Genomic DNA, 18,060 nt, shown 5'->3' with positions numbered 1-18,060 from the left:
ATTGTCCATCCAAGGCTTAACTATGGTTTGGAGAGTTTTGACATAAATATCCGTATTGACTCTTAAATTACTGTAGAAAAATTTGAGGCATGATGTGTCCTTCACTGCTAACAACACCGAAAAACCATCATTGGCGCATTTTAGAAATTTTGCAATTTCTAAATTGCTGTGTTTCGCAGTTATATACACTACTAGCCTGGATGCCCGGCATTGCCCGGGTGTTCAGAGGTGTGTGCTGAGCATGTGTTGAGCAAAAAAAAAAAAAAGGAGTTAGCAGGCAGGCTAGAACCTGTACCACGAAGGAGGAAAAGAATATGAAAACAAATGTGACGTCTTTGTTGTTCCATCCATCGCTAAACCGGAAGTGGCAAAAGTTTAAATTAAGGCTAAACAATCGAAAAGAGGGGATGACTTTAGAAAATATCAGCGAAAAAATCGACCCCTTCCTTGTAGAAAAGTGACCAGTTGAGGGTGAAGGAATTAATGTTTTTAGCCAATTTTTTTGATATTTGTTGTCTGAAAGGTCGAGCTTCAAAACGATATTGATCTCATGAAAATCGGTCGCCTCTGTCAAAAGTTTTAGGCAAACATACATACATACATACATTAAAACGGACAGGTGAGATTTATATTATAAACTAGCGGGATGCTCGGGTGTTTGGTGGGGGGAGGGGTCACAAAAAAAAACGATGTTAAAAATTGGGGGGGGGGGGGCTGCCTGACGTCTCCCGTAAAAGAAAAAAAAAAGTTTTGGTAGGTCGGTAGGATGGAAGCTTGAGGCGGAGGTAGGAAAAAATCCTGACATGTAACACATTCTCCCATCACGGCAGAGTAACAGAAATGTGATTTAATTTAATTTAAATGCACAATTTTAATGATAATGAGGTCAAACATATCTCGCATACAGCTTTCGCTGCAAGGCTGTTTTTTTTTTTTTTTTTTTTCTTTCCCCAACTTTGGCTGTTTGTTTTCTCAAGCTGTTGGGGAAGGGGAAGCCAGCTCCCTATACCAAGTGGAGTGAATAATGAATAGCAATGGTCTGGTATAAGAGGTTTCCCCTGTATTGACCAAAATTTATTGCTTTTCTGGACATCCTTGCCACGAGTGCAGGGGAACTGCTGATATGGATTCAGTTTCGCTTTTTTATACTGAAAAGTGAAACAAAAACGCGGCGATTGAAAAAAAAAAATCTCAAAAATAGCGTGTAAAAGTCGGGCAAATTAAAGATAGATACGACTTCCATTCGTAACGCGTATATATTATGATTTAGACAGTATATAAAAAGTTTTCAGAATGAGTGAGCACGCCAAGCGCCCCCTCCCTCCAAAAGCCTTTGCCGAACATACACAAAAAGTGCACACACACATTTACGCTTATATATATATATATATATATATATATATATATATATATTACAGCATTTATTTTTATTTTTTTAGTAATAGTAGTATCTGCAATGGGATCTTCTGAAGGCAAGAAAACTTTAATTAGTATAAAAGTCAGTGGTGTTTTCTGCGATATAAGCATTGTTCATATTTTAAAATAAAATTTGTATGAAATACGTTTATAAGCCAAATTACAACGCAATGAAAGAATATTTCTATTAGAAAGCTGCTCCCACTTTAAACTCGGACCAAAAATAAACTCATTACTCTATGGTGATAATTTTTTCTAGATGCTTTTTTACTGGAAAAATTTTTAATGCATTAGGAGAATTTGACACCTTTTAGGTTTGGGTCATGCACTGCCCCCCCCCCGCCCCCGCCCTTTTTATCTGCAAATTACTTCTAGGCGATGTAAAGTTCACAAATTTTCAAGATATAAATCTCTTTGTAAAGGGGAAAAGGTGTGTACAGAGTAATTGTACACACTTGTGTTTTCTTGACAAAGTGATCTGTCTCGATAATTTGACAGCTTTACACAACCTACCATCTTGTGCAACACATTATGCTTGTAAATATTTTATGATTCAAAATTATTGAAATCCTTCCATGTTGGCATTATTCTTTACCTTCATTGACTCTTATTCGACGATGTTCCCGTACAAGACTGCATTGTCATAGCCTTGAAACACAACTCCTTTAACATAAACATTATTTTTATTCTTTTTGTACTCTAAATATACAGCATAATCACATTGACACACCGGTTCCCATTAGATCACCGAAGCTAAGCAACGTTGAGTCTGGTCAATACTAAAATGGGTGACCATTTGGGAATTCCAGGTGCTGTGTGTGCTCTCTGTTTATTTCTGCATTGTTTCCAGTTATCTAGCACTTGTCTTTGCAACTGAACTCTAGCAGTGCCGATTCCGGAGAGGTGTGATTGGGGATTGTGTAACTTTTGCCTCACAATTACACACGCATCTACCCTTACAGGGGGTATCCATTATCTCTTGAGACTGAACGGAGGCATCACTCTTATTTTATGTATTGGTATAAATAACAACAATGTAATAAGTAGGGCTAGGACAACAGCATATTCTTTTCATTGTTCTGAATCTCAAGTGTGTATCCATTGATATCTTGCATGCTTTTATATAGAGTGATGTGGTTCTCGGTTGATTGTGTCTGTATCGGATATATATTCGAGAGTCAAAGCAATGAAAAGAATATGCTGTTGTCATAACCCTAGTAATAAGCAAGGAACTAAGAGATTATCTAAACTATCTTCCAATAAACAAATTATTCAAGAATAAATAGCAATATTCAAATGAAGTATTAGCCAGGTCGCTATAACAAAGAGATAAATTATGGTGTTATTTGCTAGTTTGACGATAGAACAGTTACTGGCCATATGCTCAAGATTCCACTACGGACAAATGTGGATGGGCTGCCTTGACTCACAACGTTGTGAATTCACTTGGAACCAGCTTAACCCACTCTGGCTGCATGCTGTCTCTGAAGTACTTAAAAAAACACAGGGATGCAACTGATAAGATGACATGAGTTGGGGCTTAGCAAACAACTTGTTTCAAGAGATAGAACCTTCCATTCATGATTGGTATCTGCTCCAAAATAATTTTCATGGCGTTCTGAATCTGACATGTAACAGTGCTGACGTGTGTATGGCAGCAGTAGCTGTACGACAGCCAACTTATGCAAATGACCGAGCTGTATGTGAGGAGACATCACAGCAAGGTAGGAGAAAAGAAAAAGATTATTAAAAAGAAAAAGAAAAAAAAAAGAGTGGCAAGGAAAGACGTGCTCTGAACATGGCTGAACAGAATGCCACGTGTTTAACATGGCAGAGTCTTGTTAAGCACATTGGAGTACGAGAAGACTTTTGAACAAGAGACAACACATTAATCTGGAAGTACCTATAAATAAATGTCTGTTGTTTCAACTATGGGGGGAAAAAATGATTCAAATTCTTTCCTTATTTGTATACTTATTTTATGTGTAAAGCTAAAATAAGAGACTTTGTCATAGAATAAGTATTTATTGAATAAAAAGCAAATGTACAAAAATTCGTTGCCGAATGGAAGTAAGCCCCAAAGGTAAATTCGTAAAGTGAAGGTACCTGTTAGATTTGGAGTGGAAATGGGGTTTGAAAGGACGGTCGGTGTGTTGGAGGGAGAGGAGGGGGTGATTTTAAGTAGCGAGTATGTAGAGGCAGGGGTTTCGTGTGGGTGAAACTTAAGTAAAAAATGATTTGGTAGCAGAAGAAAACCTTAAAATCAAACTACAGTAATAGACCAACATTGAGGGGAAAGGAATAATGATTGAATTTGTAATCAGGGTTCCACATATTTAACTCTGATGTGTCATGAATAATCCTCTGACTTGTGTAATTGATATAATTATAACCTAGTCATTATTTAGATTACTAAATGATGTCAGTTTTTATATTGACATTTTGTGAATCTTTTTTTGCACTACAAAAAGATGTGTGATTGGGCTAATGGATACTCTTTACAGGCTATGGAATTAGCTAGGTAGAGTTCAAATCTAGTTGGATATATTATGGTCATTTACACAATTATACCATTGAGAAAAAAAATGAACCTGCCATACCCGCTTTCCAACTATGGGTAAAATAGAAACTTCTGATCAAGTTAAGCATCTACAATGAATCACAGATATTAGATGTTCTGCATTAAATCTATTATATAAAGGAAAGTTGTGTGTCTAGTTAAAAGTTAAAAACTACACAAGACACGCCCACAAAGCTAATATATTCTTTTTAAGCATTGACTAAGTCCTAGCATCGACTAACTCCTAAGGAGGCTATGAGGATAAAATTCCAAATATATCCTATTTTTTGTGAAATTTAAATCATACATGTAAAATTCCTCAGAAAGTGGTCCCAAACTTCTATGCTACCCGCCATGTCGAAACTGTAGTTGTCCCCCACCTCTAAGTAATACATGGGGATAGAACCCACCTAAAACTTCAAGTATGTATCTTCAATTTTGATGGAATTCAAATCATATATCGTATAAGACAAATTCAGAGTTGTCTAATATAGAAACGAAAGAAGTGGGCAGTAAAAACAAAGAAACTAATATGGTTTTCTGAGCAAAGTATAAAAATAACTTGGTAGGGATCCACATTCAATCTCAAGCAAAGTTCATCTTCCAGACAGTGTGTGTGTATGTATATATATATATTTTTGTAGTCATCGACATACAGTCCTGTTTTGTTGTATCATAACTCATCAGTGCCACTAGACTAGCACCTCTCCCAAGCCAAGAATCGAACCTAGAACCGTCGTGTTGACAGTCGGCAGTTCTACCCCTCGACCACAGAAGCGATGCCCGCAAGTAATCTATCCGAATGTCTATTTAAACAAACATCCGTCCGCCACTTGTACAGTGCTCAAACCACTTGTTTGTAAACAAACCGCGAGCTTCGCATTTTTCAGGCAAATTAAGTAGCGAATAAGATTTACGACAGTGCTCAACCCAAAATAGGGGGGCTTTAAAATATATTTGTAGTCATCGACATACAGTCCTGTTTCATTGTATCACAACTCATCGGTGCCGCTAGACTAGCACCTCTCCCAAGCCATGTCAAAAAAACTATATTCCAAAATTCATGATGTTGACTATCTTATTTATTCCTTTAATTCAGTTGACATTTACAATTCAAAATGGCGTAATGGAAGGAAACATATTAAAGGTATTTGCAGTTTCTCTTCCAATTTTTGGATTTTAATCATGTGAAATCACACCTTATTTCCTTTTTGATGGATTGATTGTTGCTATTTATTCTGATGAGTTAAGGACATAATAGATTCACTGATTGATATAATAATTAAGTGATTGATTTTGCGCTACGAAACATACTGTCAAGAATTGTACGTGTCAACTGAATTAAAAGAATAAATAATAAGATGGTCAACATCATGAATTTTGGAATATAGTTTTTTGTCATTTATTCACTATATTGCTCTGTAATTACATTGAGCTTCTTAAATAAGAATTGGCATATATTATAAGAAAATATATTTCTTCATAAATATATATATATATATATATATATATATATATATATATATATATACACACACACACACACACACACACACACACACACACACATAGTAGAATCCCAGGATAGGTTTTTTCCAGGTTACGATGTGGAATACAATGTTTTTCTGGCCCTTGGTTACCAGCATTTGCGCTGCCTTATGTTGTTATATATGTTATTTGATTATATACATGTGTATTATATACTGTACTGTATTTTGTTACTAATTTTTAATATGTACAGTATAGAGTTTTGCTTAGCCCCGCCATACGGCAATTTCACCTTACGATCCTAATCCTGGAATGGATTAATGCCGTATCCTGGGGTTTTACTGTATGATAAATGAGTATCAATTTAAACTCTGTAAGTTAAGATTTACGAACACTTTATTATTCAACAAGGAACACACAATGAACATTTAGAAATCCCTTATTCTGCTAAGTTTCAAGGAATGTCTTCTCTTCAGAGAAAAGATATTAGCAAAATAATACTTAAGTTTAAACTACGATTTTGCTGTTTAGCGCATAAAATAAAAGGTGGCTCATATTTGCATAAAATAAATAAATATATATATATGATAACGCACACCAAGGGATTCACAAACGCCATGAAACAGGTCATTAAATATACATTTTTTTTAAACACCCTGTATATATATTATTCACGTGCAATATCCTGTATATATATTATTTACATGCGACTGAGGACCGCTTATGAACTTCATATTCCCATAAACTTCCTCCTATGGAGAAAGCCAGTTTAACCCACTTAGGGTGTTGCTGTTGGCATGGCATGGCATTATTAACCATTCTTTTGAGTCAACAGAAACAGAATTAGTCTTGGTGAGAGTGGGGATCATCATTTAGAGCGTGTTATATATATATATATATATATATATATATATATATATGGAAGTTTTAAAAGCCAAAAACAATGCGAAGAAAGACCGGAATCATGAGAGAAAAGAAAAACAAACAACAAATAGACTTCTCTCCCGCTATCTTGAATATACTTTTGTTTTCTATTTTGAAAAGGGGAGGTCCCTCTCTCCCGAAATTAATCAAAGTTCCATACCACCAACGGACTTTATATACACCGGACATACCAGCAACTTGGTTATAAAATAATTATACATTGAGGTGAGGAATGATAGACGAATAAACAGTTAGACATTTCTCTACTCAAACATACCCATCTACTTGTTGTTTGTTTGTCTTTTCTTTACTCTCATGATTCCGGTCTTTCTTTGCATTGTTTTTGGCTTTTAAAACTTCCATATATTCATTTACCAACAATGATTCAAGCAAACTACTACCTATTCTTATATATATATATATATATATATATATATATATATATATATATATATAAAAATCTGGACAGATGTTACAACATTTAAAAATCAATGTTTAAATTTCAACGATATTTCTCGCGGTTGAAGTTGGCTGTGAGATTTGTTGATGCTAATGAAGTCAGAAATGGCTTTGTAGTTGGGTTTAAATCTCCCGACCAGCAGTAATTGTATCGCCCTGTACTGATGATTCTCGAAAGGATGAAACACTAGTATTTGTAAGTATTTAAAAAAATATATTATAGTAATAATTATATATATATATTATCAAAGAGTAAATTTTTTAACAAAGCAAAACTTATCAAGATATAACTTTATTATAAAGAAAATAAGCAAAAATTGAAGGGAAATTTAAGAAATTAAATTTCCTCTGTACTTTTTTTTTTTTATAAATTTCTTAACTTTTCCTTATGGGAAAGAACCACAGCAAAGTGTCTAATTATAAAGAAAATTCGATAAATGAGTATAATATTTATTTCAAAATGTTACAGGTTTGGCCTTCTGTTATATTTAAAAATATATATAATTAGTAATTTATGAATGAGAGGTTTTAAAAGTATGTTACAAGAGTGCGTTCCATGCTTACGAGCAACACCAGGTAATCGTGCTAGTAACCTATAATATATCCGCCATAAAACGGACAAACTGAACCAGATTCAACACAACGCAAAGATGCTAAATCAGTCTGAAAACGTTTTGATTCTTGAGAAAAGAGAAAAATTTTAATGCGTGTAATTGTTTCATGGTATTTGTTTGAACTGATCCAAACGGTTTCATGTGTTCATAAAATATTCTAAGTTCAGTTTTAGAAATTAGAACTTGAAGAGCATGAAAGGTTTCTTTTGTTTATGCACTATTTCTTTTTATCAATGCACCCAAACTTTAGGTTGGTTTTTACTAAAGAACAAGTATTTCAAATTCTCTTTGTATTATGAAAACAAATGTTAATCAGTAAACCAGTTTTATATAAAACTAGCCTGGATGCCCGGATGTTTGGAGGTGTGTATGGAGCAAAAAAAAAGTGGTAGTAGGCAGTCAGGCTCGAACCCGTACCGTGAAGGAGGAAAAAAATGTGAAAAAAAAAAAAAAGATGTGACGTCTTTGCTGTTGCTCCCATTGGCAAACCAGAAGTGGTGAAGGTTTAAATTAAGGCTAGACAATCGAAAAGAGGGGATGACTTTCAAAATTATCGATGAAAAAAGAGACCCCCTTCTTGTACAAAAGTGCCCAGTTGAGGGTGAAGGAATTAATGTTTTTAGCCAATTTTTCAATATTTGTCGTTCGAAGGGTCAAGCTTCAAAATGATACCGATCTCGTGAAAATCCATCGCTTCTGTCGAAAGTTTTAGTCAGACATACATGCATTTAAACAGACAGGTGAGATTTATATATATACTAGCGAGGGGTACCCGGCGTTGTGTGTGTGTGTGTGTGTGTGTGCGTGCGTGCGTGCGTGCGTGTGTGAGAGAGAGAGAGAGAGAGAGAGAGAGAAAAAAAGAAAAAAAACAGGTGCCCGTGAAAAAAAATACGAAGCTTTTACGACGCGCAGTTGGAAAATAGTAAAGTGTGGGGGGAAAAAAAACAAAAAAAAAACAGGTGCGCGTTTTTGATTGACGTGACGGCGATAGGTATTCAGCAGTTAGAATTAGGATACCCTAATAAAACACACACACACAATTATGAGTGTGATTATCTTCACTTAATATACTATTCTCAATATAGAGCATAAATCTCTATCATATAAAAGGAACTTTGTGAGTTCGTTCCCTACGAACTCAAAAACGGCTGGGCTGATTTTTATGAAATTTCACACAAAGGTATTTTATGTGCCTAGCAGTTTTCTTAGATAGGTTTTGTATCAGAATGTCTTCGATAAGTATTGATAATCGAAATAATCCGATGAAAGAAGAAACAGACAGTATTGACTAAAGGTAATACCTTGCACAGCCTAACATCACAAATGCATTTGTGAAGTTTTATTATCATACAAGCTGAAAGGCCCAATACATAAAATCAACAGTAGGTTCTTTGATATGAATGTTTCTGTTTAGAACACAATTGAAGTATATTTTAAACTTTAATTCAAGCTGTTATATATAAAAATGATTTTATAAAAACATTCTCTACAATGCAATGTAGACTACAATGTATTGTGGACTAAGTCACTATGGGGAGGCATGTAGGGCTTTTTCCCTGTGCACCACGATATGAGTCCCCAATTAGAGCAGACAATCAATTCCACCGATTTCGATAACAATAAAAATATGGACATGTGAAACATTTATTGATCATTATCAATCCTGGACAACGTCGGGTCTCTTTGCTAGTTTATCATATTAGGGACTTTTTTATAATTTTTTTATCATACTATTGCAATATTTATAAAATACTAGCAGGGGTACCCGGCGTTGCCCGGGTGTTTGTTGGTATAAAAGAAAAAAAAAAAAAGGAACCCGAAGGCGGAAAAAAAAAGTGAAAGAAAAGGTGAACTTTTACCGCAACACTACGAAGCCATAGGAAGTGAAAAGCGTTTAAATTTAGCAATGTCAATCAAAAAGTTGACTTGAAGAAACAAACTTTGGCTGGAGGCCAGTTCAGCTTTCTACCATTTCATTTCTCCACAAAAAGGGAGTGTCCAGATGCATAGCAATTGTCTGATATGAGGGGTTTCCCTGCCATTGATCAAAGCTGATTGCTTTCTCGACGTCCCGGCACAAAAGGCCAGGAAGATACCTTCGCTTTCGATTCAGTTTCGCTTTTATACGAAAAACGCGAACAAACAAACAAGAGGATGGAATAGCGTGAATTTTATAAAAGTCTATGTAAATAAATTAAGATACGACATCCCTTTACAAATCGTAGATATTATGATCCAGGGAGTATAAAAAAAGTTCTAAAGAATAGTACACCCCCCTCCCAGAACCCCAGCGAAAAAAGCCTTTGCTGGACATACAAAAACACGTGCGGCAGTTTTGTCTTTTATATATATATATATATAGATTATTTTATAATATCCTTGTTTGTGTGTGTCTATATCACTCTTTGTTTCATTTTACTTCAGTTGGAGTTCTCAGAAATCAAGGTGCCCCCTTTCTTGGGGCTAACACTTGATCTCTACATGAGACACACAAATATTCAAATGTTCCATTAAAGTTCTTCTTTACCTCTCAAACACTGAGTGGGTAAAAAAATTGAGACCATTATTTCCCCCCCCCAATTGACCATTTAAATATGTTATAGTATATCGTTCTTGTGGTCTCTTGGTCTTACTGGATTCCATGACAAGAATTCATCTAGTTTGATGGAGTATCCAACTTTGTGTGTTTATTTGCGGTAACATCACTTGGAGAAAGTCTATAAATATAAAAGCGAAAATGTGTGTGTATGTCTGCAAAAGGCTTTTTTCCGGCGGGTTCTCGAAGCCGTCACTCATTCTTAAAACTTATTATATCATGTCTAAATGATAATATCTACGACTTAACAACGGGGGCCGTGTGCGTATTTAATTTGTTCGACTTTTACCAGCTTGCCGCGTCTTCGAAAAGCGAATGCTGGAGCGGGGAGAACAGTAACTGGCTTGCAGTACAAAACTAGATCAAATATCACGCCACTTCCTCGCACCTGTACATTTTACTTTATAACCCTTAACACGCTTATCAATTCCTCTCCCCTCGTGGCCGAGATGGTTAGGTGTCTGGCTTTTTTCCCCTTTTGTTTCGTCAAGGCTTCGGGTTCAATCCTACATTCTTACTAAAACTTTTTTTTTCTTTTACACCTCCAAGCACCCGGCCAACATTTTTTTTTTTTTTTTTTTTTTTAACGTACACACCTCCAAACACCCAGGCAACACCAGGTACCCCCCGCTAGTTCCTCCTAAAAGCCAGTGTTGGCTAGCCATATTGAGATCTTATTTGGGTCAGGAATATTATGTGATTTTGAATATTTAGTCAGGGTTTACTTCTAGGGAAAAGTATCCTAATGTCCGATTGTCTTGTACAGAGAGACCTTAGAGACTCTAAGATAGTGTTTAGTAGGCATTCAAGTTCTGTGTGTGTTAATAAATGGAATCATTTCCATCCAAAACTTAACATTTCGAATAGGAATGTTCCAAATTAGATTTTTAACATTCTTGCTTATTAAAGTTATTTTTAATCTTAATATTTAGAGACATCTTTTCTGGGTTTTGCTTTGAATTAGGAACCCTTTTTTGATACAAGTGTTGTTCCAAAAATAAGGCCTCCTATTTGTATTTTAACTCAAAAAGTTAAAGGATCACAAAGAAGAGAGTGATACCATCAAAAGGAGCGATCTTTTGTGCTCCAGAATTAATTTTCTACATAGTCACCACCATTCTCGATGCAGTTTTGACTGAAATTCAATGATACATCGCTGCCTCAGATGCACGTTAATGGCAGCGATTATTTCCTTAGACTCTCACACCATCAATATCTGCAACAGAGATGAATCTTTCAGGTCATGAATGCATTAAGTTCAATCATCATAACATGGCAATTTGCAATCCCCTCTGATCCATTTGGACAGAATTAAAAAAAATTGGAGGCATTATTTTTAGAACACCTTAGAAAGCAAAAGTACAATCTTGGAGGGTTTCTTGAAACTCTCCTGATTCTTCTGATTGACTTTATTCTCAGCACGAGTTCGTTCAAAAATCTTAATATGAAGAGTGCATGGCTTGTTCATAGAACGGAAGTTGATCATTAATGACTTCATATGAACCGTTATGCTAATTGGTTAGATAGAAGGAGAAGGAAGAACGTATGAATCTGAGAGAAGGAGTAAAGGCTGCTGCTCAAACGTCATTAGTCATGTAAATCACTTTGAACTCTTCTGCTTCTAATTCGTTGTTATCATTTGAAAACCGAGAAGGGGGTAGGTGCAAATAGCTGCATTTGGGCTCATTTACATTTCGTATGCAATTCTCCCTCTACCGCCACCCCCACAACTACACTTGATGACCCATTTTCCTAAGACAAATATCCATTTCTGTTTTATATGATTAAGTTTGTCTTGTTAGATCTTTTAGGATTTTTTTTTTTTTTTTTGTAAATCATTAATTTATTTTAGAAATGGCTAATTTTAGCAGATGGTTGTTCATAAATAGATTTCAAATTTAAAAATTATTTGAAGAGAAAAAAGAAAGATTACACTTACATGGAAAATACACATTTTTTATCTTATATAAAGTTAGGTATGTGTATGTATTTATATTAGTGATGGGATGATTCCAAATTTTTTTTCCTATTCCAATACAATTACAGATTCCAAAGTTTTTATAAATCCCGAAATATTTAGCTATAGAGTTTTTTTTTTTTTTTTTTTTTTTTTTACACTATTATAGTAAAAACTCATGTAAAATGTTCCAGGGTTTGCACAGGCTTGAAAAGGTTTTGAATTTTGAGCTTTATTTTAAACTAGCCTGCCTGGGTATTTGGAGGTGTGTGTTGAGAAAAAAAAAATGGTAGTAGCCACGCAGACTCCTACCCGTAACGTGAAGGAGGAAGAGAACGTCAAGTCACTTATAAATTAGACATAAATTTACAAGGTTGAATGATAAAATTGTCTCCATCGAAAAGATGAGATGATCCCATTTCCGTTTGATGAAAACCAGTTTTCTTTTTTTTTCAGACCATTACTAGTTGGCCTGTTGTATTCAAATCCCAAGAGCGATAGGAGCCTTCTAGCATGTCTGAAAGTGACACAATTTTCAACGAGTGAGATCGAAGATGTGCTGCTGTACAACTCATGCTCTCTATCAATCGAAGTTATGATAAAAGGACCATTGCCAGCACCCTCAAAATGCAACTCTGGACGGTTCAACGCTTGAGGGCACAGCTCAACAAAGTTTCTGCCATGGTTATGGTCTTTGATGTGGGTTCAAGTGAAGGTCACATCATGCCACCTCACCTCTTCAAAGTCGGCTTGAAAGTCAACACTAAAATGTACCTGGATGTGCTGAAGAGTGTGATGATCCACTGATGGTATCAGATGGCCACTGGCAAACCCTAGGTTTGGCAGCAGGACTTGGCACCAGCCCACAAGTCCAAAGAGACCCAGGCTTGGCTTCAGAAGGAGTGCTACGACTTTGTACCCTTCTCACACTGGCCTCTGTCCTTCCCCGACCTGAACTCGCTGGACGACTTCATTTGGTTATATGTCAAGAACATCAACAACATGACCTCCCACAATACCAAAGCCAGCCTGATTGTTACCATCCGCCAACGCTTGTGGAAAAGGCATGCTCCCAGTTCCGAACCCATATTGAGGCCGTGATTGAGGCTGAAGATGGCTACATTGAATAGATGTCAACTGTTCTATATAATCCAATTACCTGAAGTGATTTTTTTTTTCACTAAAAGTTTTAAAATAACACTGTAGTGTTGTTTTCTTTAGGGCGACAAATTTATCATTCCAATATTAAGAAACCATTGTAAGAATGAAATAAAACCTAAAAATTAGGTTTACTGAGATAACCAGAAAATGCATTGAGTCACAGAAATTAGAAACTTTCAGAAAAATTTGTAATAGCATAGGGGAATATTTAGCAATCAGCAAATCTCTCCCCATCTAACCACCATGATGTCTCACAGCAACTGATAAAGGTTAAATTGCTTGCCTAGAATAAGTGATTCCTTCCCAAATGTTCCACTATAGCTAGAAGCTAGATTTGATGATCTGATCAGCACCCTTATGTTCAAGGTATCATAAAAAAATACCTTGACGCTTTTAAAGTATGTGCGCCTGATATTATCCCTGTTATAGTAGAACATGCTCTCTTATGACAAATACCTTACAGAATCTTGCTTTCCTGATAGCTGGAAAATTGTCTCGTTGGTACCAGTGTTAAAACATTCTGGTGAAAGAATTGATCTGCAAAATTGTTGTCCCATCAGTCTCCTCTCACTTTTTGCTAAAATATATATAAAATCTTGGATCAGTCTAGCGATAGTCTATCACCTTGTAAATGCTAAACTATTAGGTTGTCCAGAAAGTTCTAAGTGTGTTTTAGGTGCACAAAGACGATAGAAATAAGATTTCTCCTTTCTTAGCAATATTTATTCGATAAAAATGGTCATTAACGGTACTTTTTTAAACTTCCAACTCTTGCGCAAGTGCTCTAGTTGTGATAATTGGATTTTTTTTTTTTGTGTGTCTTCAGAACATCAATATCAAATTTTGAGGATCTTTCACTGCGAGAGTTATCATCAAGACTGATGTTTCCCCCATTTGGAATTTAGCAAACCAGTTGATTCTCCTATCGCATTGTCACCATACACTGCACAAGTCTCTTTGAAAGTTTTATTAGCAGTTTCTCCTTTTCTGGAAAAAAAAAAAAAAAAAAAAAAAAAAAACAGCATAACTACTCGAACATGAAATTTGTTGTAATCCATTTTCTTGTAGTGAGGGCTATCTGAAAGTAAATAAATTAAATAAATTTTATCAGCAATGGAAAAAAATATATGCTTCCTGGCTGACTACAATATGGTAGCTTTCAAGTCCAATGTAAACAAGTTCTTGTTGAGCCGTCCCCTTAAATAATCAAATTCTACCCAATCTACATCATTAGTGATTATTACACTACCACCTTCTATTCATTAACCCTTATCCTCGAGTGGCCTTTTAGTATTGATAAATGGCGACTCCCTTGTTTGAAAAAAAAAAAATATGCCAGAAAGCTTTCTATTCTAATAGCTCCCTTCAAACTGCTTGCCTTTGGAATTTTCTCTCTGCTCCCTTGACATGCAGAAATTTAAATGTAATGTAAACAAACATCTTGTTGCATAATTCCGAACTAAAGATGTCACTATAAATCGACTGCCGAATTCACGGTAGTTCCTTATGTCTCGGTGGTAATGTGGTTTGGTTAAGGTGAATAATAACTATTAAAAAAAAAAAAAAACACGTCAACATGTAAAAGTGGATGTTAAACCAAATATGATGGTTGAGAGACATAATTGACTTCACAACTTTTTTTTTTTTTCCCCCCATCTCCAACCTTTAGAGGTATTTCCCCCCTCTTTCTTTTTGTATACAGACTGAAATAGATATTAAGACTTTGGTATTCGCTAACGTTAGAAGGAAAGAACAAAAAAAAACAAAAAAACTTATCAATGACTAATATTATAAGGCCTCTACACTTGAAGTTGAATTTACAGGCAGGCCTTTTCGATCGGCTGTTTAGCAAATATCTTGTTATAAATGATATTGATTTCTTTCAAAGGGTTTTCCTGTATATTTTGACTACAAGAATAATTACTGCCAGCTAAAAAAAAAAAAAAAAAAAAAAAAAATACTATAAAAAAAAATTGGTGCTGAGGCGGAAAGCAATTGACTATGGTCAGTGGAGATAGTGTGGCTGAATAAGCAAGATTTAGAAACATTATTGCTAATTTTGTTTGCAAGTTCGGTACTTATTTCCAATTAGACCACCATAAAAACGGTCTTATTATTCTTAAATGGGTCAATTTCTGCAATGGTTACTCCAATCGCCATAACATTGTAGAATCTGTATTATGATTACAAAGACTTGTGTGTGTGTGTGTTAAAATGTTACTTATTACTAGAGTTGCAGAGTTTGAAACTAGGTCTAACTGGGACTTCCAGAGTTTAAAAATTTATTTTGACTTCTTTAAAGTCTTCATAGATTGAGATTGTTAATTCTTTGAAGATCCAAAGTTCACTCTTAGCATTCTTACTATTCTTACTATTGGCATTCTCACATCTTGACCTGTTGTCTTTTCGTACATTGGGCTGTCTGCGTTTTCGCACGTCTGTCTTCTCCTCCACCACTCTGTTACATTATAAGATTGCTGTTTCTCTTTTAAACTCATTGTATTTGACAGTCTCGCTGCATAAAACAAAAAAAAAGTATTGTTCACAAACAGTGTTGACAATGCCCAGAATTGTATAATGTAATATCTAATGGGGACCATATACCTGCATAGCCCAAAAAAGCGTGTCCTTCCTAAAAAAAAAAAAAAAAAACTCCTGGCCACAACCTTGAACTATTGAAATAAAATTTGCTGTTTATAATTGACTCAGACTAAATGCTGACACCACAGCACTGTAAAACAGTAAAAAGGAGAGCGTTTTTTTTTTGTTTTTGTTTTTTTTAATATATATATAAGAAGCTAACTTCAAGTATGAAATTAGCAAATCACATGACCTTGTGTTTTAAGTGGCTAAAAAAAAATGATTCTTAGTCATTTAATCATTATGAAATGAGTGTTTATAATTTACATATAGAAAAGTGGAAATTCAGATATAAACAAAACTAAATATTCTAAATCTATTATGAAAGATGGCTTTATAGCAAATATTTGTTTCTTAAATAAGATATACAGTGACAACTGTTTCATTATTTCATAACTCATCAGTGTGGCTTAACTCCAAGATTTGAAATCCAGGTGTCAAATGACTTACAACTAGTCAACTTGTGTTCAGTGTCTTACAATCTCGGTTTATGAACTCCTTACTAGGTAGGAGTACTTATATTTAAAACGGCATTCACTCAGAGTGAGTTGAGCCAGCTCCATCCATCCTTGCCACTGCATCCCACATAAATGGTCGTCAATCCTGACGATTTGAAGTCAACAATTGGGTGATATTTAGCGACTCACTGTTCCAACGATGAACAATGTAAATTCGGGTTGGGTTTCGTGTCAGCCTCAAACATCATCAGCCATGTTCACCACATCACTTTTTTTTTTATCTTGTAGGGGGAGGGCAGATACATCATAAATGAATTCTTATGGAAACGATATGAATCAAAAGCACAAAAGGGAAAACTAATTAAACACAAGAAAAAAATCATCGAACACTAGAGATTTACCAGTTTTGTTCGAATCAATATGTTTTCTGAAAAGTTCATTAATTCAAACAAAACCAGTAAATCTCTCTTTTTTGATAATTTCTTTTGTCTTTTTTCTATATATAAAGAACTAGCAGTTCAGACTGGCTTTGCTCGGGCCCTATGTACTGTTCATAACTTTGTGCATATATATAGATATATTTAAAAGTTTGACTCGTGTTCAGGTAACCTACATCTAAAATTTCAAGTGTTTAGACCCAAAATTGGCGGAACAGTTTGGTAGAGTCTGCAATGGTCAACTCTTTCAATTTTGACCTCTTGGCAGCCATATTTTGCACAAAAACTGATTTAAAAGCTTGCTGTATATCTGAATACCCGTTATGTAAAATTTCAAATGTTTAGACCCAAAATTGCCTGAATAGTTTGCTAGAAACCACAGAGGTCAAATCTTTTGAACTTTGACCCCTTGCCAGCCATATTTTCGGCTAAAAACCGATTAAATAGCTGGGTCTATGTCTAAATACACATTATGTAAAATTTCAGATGTTTAGACCAAAAATTGGCTGAGTAATTTTGTAGAGGCCGCAGAAGTCAATTTTGTTTTAACTTTGAAACCAATTTTGATCCCTTAACACTTATTGTTTTGGGTTCAAATCAAATTAAAAAGTTGGATCCATGTCTAAGTAACCTACATCTAAAATTTCAAGTCTTAAGACCCAAAATGGTGGAGGAATTTGGTAGAGTTTTCAAAGGTAAAATCGTTGAACTTTGACCCCTTGACCGCCAAATTTCTGGGTGAAAACCAATTAAAGATTTTCCCAAATCTCAATACCCCTTATGTCAAATCTCGAGTCTGTAGACTGAAAATTGACAGAGTAGTTTGTTAGGGAAATGTACACACACACAGACAATTTCACTTTTATAGATATATAGATAACAGTGTAGTTACATTCCAAGATCATAATATTTATTTTTCGTGCAAAACAGCTCTTCCAACATGCTTAAATTTCGGTACATTTTTTACAGATCTCTTTTGTTATGCAGAAACAGTCGGTTATTATTATGTCAACACCAACTCTTTTTGCGTATATGCTCCTCAGAAAAAATGTTTTACTTAGAAAGAAAAAAAAATGCAAGATATGTTGGAAAAAGAAAAGAAAATTTGGGTTTGTATTACTGTACACATAGATTCGAAAAAGTTGTCAAAAAAACAAATATATAACAAATAAATGTCATCAAAGGCAAGATAAGTTACTTTTCTACCTAACTGGATATATTTTTCGTGTTTTTATTCAATGTAACATGTTTATTCAGCTCGAAAAGCATACAGTGTTTACCGACGTATTGGAAAATTCAAAATGGCGCCCGACTCTCTCTTTAACACGGTAAGTTCAGGAAAAGGTATTA

General features: G+C 34.9%; 1 protein-coding gene and 1 pseudogene across 5 annotated transcripts in view; both read left to right on the top strand.

The window, feature by feature from the left end:
• LOC145263129 (uncharacterized) overlaps window positions 1–18,060 on the top strand; it is a 340,479-nt gene that overhangs the window by 164,082 nt on the left and 158,337 nt on the right. The gene's annotated exons all lie outside the window — the stretch shown is intronic.
• Window positions 2,120–2,237, top strand: LOC145263328 (5S ribosomal RNA; annotated as a pseudogene).

Source organism: Euprymna scolopes, chromosome 38 (assembly GCF_053919585.1).
Source record: "Euprymna scolopes isolate OS-2025 chromosome 38, ASM5391958v1, whole genome shotgun sequence".
NCBI classification, from domain to species: Eukaryota; Metazoa; Mollusca; class Cephalopoda; order Sepiida; family Sepiolidae; genus Euprymna; species Euprymna scolopes.
This window is presented reverse-complemented; position numbering and strand designations above follow the sequence as displayed.